Genomic DNA, 6213 nt, shown 5'->3' with positions numbered 1-6213 from the left:
CTACTCAGAGTCTAGGGGACATGGCCAGAATGCATCTTTCAGATCCACTATGCTGAACCACTTATGTTTATAGAGTATTTTATTAAGGAGGGTGTAGGGGTTAGGCACCACAGGATGTCGAGTTTGAACAATTTTATATATAGGCCTTAGATTTTGCACTAATCTGTAGGACCCATCTGGTTTCTTTACTGGGAGAATTGGAGTATTGTTTGGTGACATACAGGGTTTCAATAATCCATCTTTTTTTAGTATGAAATCAATTTTTATTTTTAACTAAAAATAAATGCTTAACGTCTTTCCAAAATCAAAACTAAAAACAAACAAACAAACAAAGGGTGGAAATGTATGTTTCCTCCCCTGGGGAAACCAGTAAGGCAGACATTCTAGCAGAGCTTGGTTTTTTCCACAGGACTAATCTATGCAAACAGAATCTCTCTCCAGCTTGTCAGTTTTATCTATCCGGCAAGAAAAAACAAAAAGTTCCCCTCCCTACAAACACAACACAAAACAAGAGACTAAAAAAGTTGGGAAAAAGCTTTTAATGTGTTTCTGCAAAATCCTTTCTGAGGAGGTTTAGTACAGGTACTAGCCACCAGCAACTTAGCCGACCAGGTGAGTTGGTGCAGAAGCGCTGAGGGTGAATTCATACCAGAGCCACCATGTGCGACTCGGCCACCTCTCCCAGTTACCACAGGGAGGTCTTAAAACTGAATTCCAGTTTCAGCAGATATTTCAGATTTACCTGAGCAATATCGTAGACAATCTACTCATTATGCAGTAGACAGGTGTCATTCACACTAGATGAAATCCTGGTCCCAAGAGGAACCTCTACACCATCCATAGTAATACTAGCTGAAAGGTCAGGAGTAGTTTTGCCCAAACCTTTGACACTGTGCTTGCCTTTGGGTAACTTGCTGATACGTGCAGCATCGTTCAGTTCACACACATTTCTAAGGGCAGCTTCTTCTGACAGGATTAAGCCTATTGGTTCTCCCTAAGGTGTATGGCAGTAGTTGGCACTCTTGGAGATGAGGTCCGCAAACTAGATCACTTTATAAGATGTATGGCAGTAGCTGGCACTCTTGGAGATGAGGTCCGCAAACTAGATCACTTTACCAAACATGTAGCCCATCATGGGCGGGTCAGGTGGGGCTATCCAAAGACCCTGGGACAGGATCCCAGCAAAGTTGGTGGTCCTGGACCCATGCCACAGCAACCTTCAGTTATGAAGCTGCTTAAAGGGCTTGTAGCACTGGCACTCCCCTTCACGCTCTATCTTAAAGATATCAGTGACTTCCAAGTCATACACATTGTGTGTGGTTGCATGAGTGTTCTTAACATACTTCTTGATAATCTCAGCTTCTTTAGAATCTCTGTCAACCACCTTAATGTCAGTTTTGAGCTTCTCATAGTTGACATTGATGGGGTCCTTGCTGCTATCATGAGACCCTCCCCTGAGCAGACTGTAGGCCATCTCGATGTCTCCCTCCCCTAAGCAGACCATAGGCCACCTTGATGTCCCCTTCCCCTAAGCAGACTGTAGGCCACCTCGATGCCCAGCAGGTTGTCCAGCATTTCTACCTTGGCCTGCACAATGTCTGCATTGTTCAGGAGTGGAGGCTTCTTCATCCCAAAGTCGCGGGGGATCAGGATGTAAAAGCAATTTGAGAGATCCAGGATCTGAGAGTCACTGCTGCCCTGGGACACCGCTGCTGGACCTTAGGATGGAGTACATGGCCTGGATTTGCCTTTTGCTCAGCTTCCCCAAGGGCATCTGAAGGTCGATCTCATACCCCACCATGGCTTTCTTCATACTTTCCACATCAAAGATCATCCTGATGAGGTCCTGAACTGGCTTGGGTAGCTTGGACTCAGTGCCAGGATTTACTGTCAGCTTCTTCACTGCCTCTTTGTCCTGGCCATAGTCAATCTCCAGGGGGTAGAACTTTTCGGGATACTTTGTGAATTTTTGGAGTGCCAAGCGTTCCTGGTTTTTCTTCATATACTTTCATGAAGTGTACAATGGTGTCCTCCTTGGACAGCATCTGTTCCGGTTTGTTGCTACCGATCACCGTGCCCACAGGGCCCCAGGACCTGAATATCCAATGCCTGCTTTCCTTGTCATGCTTCAGAAGTTTCAGCTTGTAATAGGAGTTGGTTCCTTTAACAATGTCAGCCAGGCCAAGGGTGGCACTGAAGACCTTCCCACCTTTCTCCAGGACATGTGTAGAGTATTCCAGACCAGAGTCATGATCCACAACTGCTCCTCCTTTAAGAGTTCATTTCATTCTCTTTTTAGATTCATTAATACCTTCCTCCTTGACCTGGCCCTTGCTTTTTTTGGAGAGTACAACCCCTGACTTCCCTCTTGGGGCCACGACTTCAACAGGCTCTGCCTTCACCTCTGCCCCCCAGGGGGACAAGATGTGTGCTGAGAACAACTTCTGGAGCCTCTTGGTGGAGGCAGAGAAGTCCTTGAGGAAGTCCTCAGACACAGCTCGGATGTTGGCTTCTTTCACTTCCTCCATCTTCTTCTTCTTTTCCACCTCCTCTTTAGTGCTGGTGCACGGGAAGCCTTGTTGGCCATCCCCGTCAACTTTCCCCCGAGTTTCTCAATCGTGGCCTTCACTTCATCCTTGTTCGGGGAGAGCTTCCCAAGAGTCAGGATCTTCATGTTGGATAATGGCTTATCTGCTGGAGCAGAGGCGTTCACGGCAGCAGGCTTGGAGGCTGTGGAGGGTGGGGGCACGGGCGCCACTGTGACACTGATTTCTGTGGGGAATATACGGTCCTGCTTTTTAACCTTAAATTTCTTGAGGTAAGAGATTTCTCGGAATTCCTTTGGGGTCACCTATTCCTTCTGGTTGGGTGTCTGTGTCTTGACCATACACTTGGTCCAGGCAGTGACGTCCCCGGTGCAGTAATAAGTGTCGCTTGAAGACCAGCTGACCCAAGCATTCCTGGCAGGGAAGGAGGGCACTGAACGCCATGCTGTCAGCTACTCAGTCCAAGATCATCGACTTCCTGGAAGGCACCTGCTGCCCCTTGAAGATGAGCAGCTCCTTCAGGTCATTATTAGAACACCTTTTCTTTAGCTGGTCCTTGATTGTTCCACATCAGGTCATTCTGGGCCTTTAGGGCCTTTTCAAGCTTATTATCCTTGTCTTTTTCTTTTCTGGATTTTTTCTTGGCCACTTCATCCACTGCTTCCGCCTCATCGCCTTCTCTCTTTCCTTCACCCTTGACTCCTGGGAGCTGCTTCTTCAGGGTTTCTTTTCTTTTCTTTATTTTATTTATTTATTTATTTTTGAGACAGAGTCTCGCACTTTCACCCAGGCTGGAGTGCAGTGATGTGATCTCAGCTCACTACAAGCTCCTCCTCCAGGGTTCACGCCACTCTCCTGCCTCAGCCTCCCCAGCAGCTGGGACTACAGGAACCCACCACCACGGCCGGCTAATGTTTTGTATTTTTAGTAGAGACGGGGTTTCACCATGTTAACCAGGATGGTCTCGATCTCCTGACCTCGTTAACTGCCCACCTCGGCCTCCCAAAGTGCTGGGATTACAGGCATGAGCCACTGCACCCGGCCCAGGGTTTCTTTATCCTCTGCAGCCAGGAGGCTGAAGCCCTTGAGGTGACTGGCACTGTACTCAGGCTGGAGACCCAGCTCCTCCCTGTTCTTGACAAAGCAGCCTGGGTGTTACCAGTGGTCAATCATGCCTAGCTGAGGCTTCTCAGGGTCCAGCATCTTCTTGGACAGGCGCAGCTGGCCCTTTTCTATCTTCCCCATAACACGCCTTGCACTTGCTTCTGTTGGACTTGGCATACTCTGCTGTGAAGTCACCCAGCGTCTTCTCTGCCTTGCTGCCAGTTCCATCCTGGCTTTTGTCCATCCCTCCTTTAGCTTCCACTGTCTTCTTGACTTTCTGCTGGTCATGAAAGCTCAGAGAATCCATCCACCTCATCAGGGTGCCACATGGAGTGGCCCACCTTTCGGAAGCAGGAGAAGTGGTACCAGGGTGGGACTTCTCCATCAAACATGGGCCATTACACCATCATGGCCATCCGGAGCGAGTCCTTGGGGATGCTCTCGCTGCATTTCTTTTTTTTTTTTTTTCTTTTTTCTTTTTTGTTTTTTGTTTTTGTTTTTGTTTTTGAGACAGCATCTCGCTCTGTCGCCCAGGCTGGAGTGCAGTGGCCAGATCTCGGCTCACTGCAAGCTCTGCCTCCCGGGTTCACGCCATTCTCCTGCCTCAGCCTCCCGAGTAGCTGGGACTACAGGCGCCGCCACCTCGCCCGGCTAATTTTTTGTATTTTCAGTAGAGATGGGGTTTCACCGTGTTAGCCAGGATGGTCTTGATCTCCTGACCTCGTGACCTGCCCGTCTCAGCCTCCCAAAGTGCTGGGATTACAGGCGTGAACCCCAGCGTAGAGGTGCGTCCGCTCCTGGTGTTCTCCACTTGGTAGAGCTTATTCGAGGACTCCGTCATCCTCCGGCCTGGAGCTGCCGCCTCCCGCCCCGCTTACGCTCACCTGGCCGCAGGCGCCCGAGCGCCCAGCTCAAAAGTCCATCTTTAATTAGTCCTTCTATTACCGGTTGGAGACCCTTCCTCCCTTCAATGAGTATGGGATATTTTTTCCTGTAAACTCTTTCTCCTGGATGTTTTAGTTCAGTCTGTAAGAGTGTGATTTTTAATCCTCCCCTGTTGCTTTCTTTAACCCACAAAAGGGGATTAATCTTACCTTCTTCTTCCTCTGTTAGGAGAACCATCATTCGTTTTATTTGTCCCTCCTCTACTCCTAATCCTAAAGCTAAACCTAATCTACAATCAGGTCTCAGCCCAGGAAGTTAGTTCCTGCTTCCGGAACATGTAAGAATGACTCCTTAATTGGTTCTGATTCCTGCCTAATTAACATTTTCTTGAATATTGGAACCTGAAATCCCTCTCCTTTCACTCTGATACTGTTAACTTTTTCTTAGAGGGTCTGTGCCCCTTGGTGGGTATATTAAGGAAGAGGAATCCACCCCAGTGTCGACCAAAACTGTCATGGTTTCCCCTTCGGGTCCCACCCTCAAGTTTATGAAGGGTTCCTGGTGGAACCTGGTTAGAAGGAGCCCCTGACCCCCCCAGTCCTCATTAAAATTCATAATGGGGATTACCTTTTCTTCCTTCTTCCATTCCGGACATTCTTTCTTTATATGTCCTGGTTTCCCACATTTGTAACATCCGCTAACAGTCTTGGGAGTTTTTCCTTGTATTTGCCTCCAGTCTCTTTGCTGAGGCCTAGTATTCTCTTGTCTCCTCTGAGAGGGCTCTTGAGCTAATCTCTTTCTGATTGCTTCCTTTACAGTGCAAACCATGACTTTTGCCTTTTGTTTCGCTTCTCTTCCTCTCTTCTTACAAAGACCTTCTGAGCTTCCCTCAGCAATTCCTCAATCGTTTCTCATTCCATCCATCAATGTTTTGTAGTTTCTTAGTAATTTTACTCTCAGGCCAGCTTTTAGTTACAAAATCAGCCTTTAAAACAGCCTTGCCCTACTGGGTCCTCTGGATCTAATCCTGAGTATTTTTTCATTTGATCCCAGAGCCTCTGCAGAAATGCAGAGGCAGTCTCCTGTTCTTCTTGTTGAATCTCAAATACTTTCAAGGCATTTTGTGTCCTAGGAATGGACTCTTTAATCCCCCTGATTAGTTCCCTAAGGTCTTGCATTTGGGCCGGATCCCTGGGGTCATTGTTATCCCATCCGAGATTCGCATTTGGGAATTTCTGCTCACCCGGCAGGACTCCTGGCCCGGGATGATGCTGTCTCACCCAAATGGTCATAGCTACCCTTCTCATTACTGCCCTCTCTTCTTCAGTAAGCAGGATATTCGTGATAAACATTATCTTAGCCCAAGTATAAAAATTGGGTCCTAAAAATTGATTTAGCTGTTCTTCTAATCCAAGGGGATCTTCTAAAAGTGGCCTCATTTCCTTTTTAAAATTCCTAACCTCAGTACTTGTTAAAGGCACGCTCATAAATCCAACTTCTCCCAGTCCCATAGGGCCTTCTTTAAGAGGAAACATGTTGGTATTTAGAGCAAATAGGGAAATTCTTAACGTTCTTCTTACATTGCTTTAATTCTTTGCTTAAGTTCTGATAAGGATTTAAGGGAGCAGTGGGTTTAGTTTCCTCATAGCCCCCAGATTTCTCTTCCTCCAGCCTTCCT

General features: G+C 47.4%; 1 pseudogene; it reads right to left on the bottom strand.

The window, feature by feature from the left end:
- Positions 1 to 685: 685 nt before the first annotated feature.
- Positions 686 to 4491, bottom strand: LOC103214805 (poly [ADP-ribose] polymerase 1-like; annotated as a pseudogene).
- Between the last annotated feature and the right edge of the window lie 1722 nt (positions 4492 to 6213).

The sequence above is a fragment of the Chlorocebus sabaeus genome, chromosome 3 (assembly GCF_047675955.1).
Source record: "Chlorocebus sabaeus isolate Y175 chromosome 3, mChlSab1.0.hap1, whole genome shotgun sequence".
NCBI lineage: Eukaryota > Metazoa > Chordata > Mammalia > Primates > Cercopithecidae > Chlorocebus > Chlorocebus sabaeus.
This window is presented reverse-complemented; position numbering and strand designations above follow the sequence as displayed.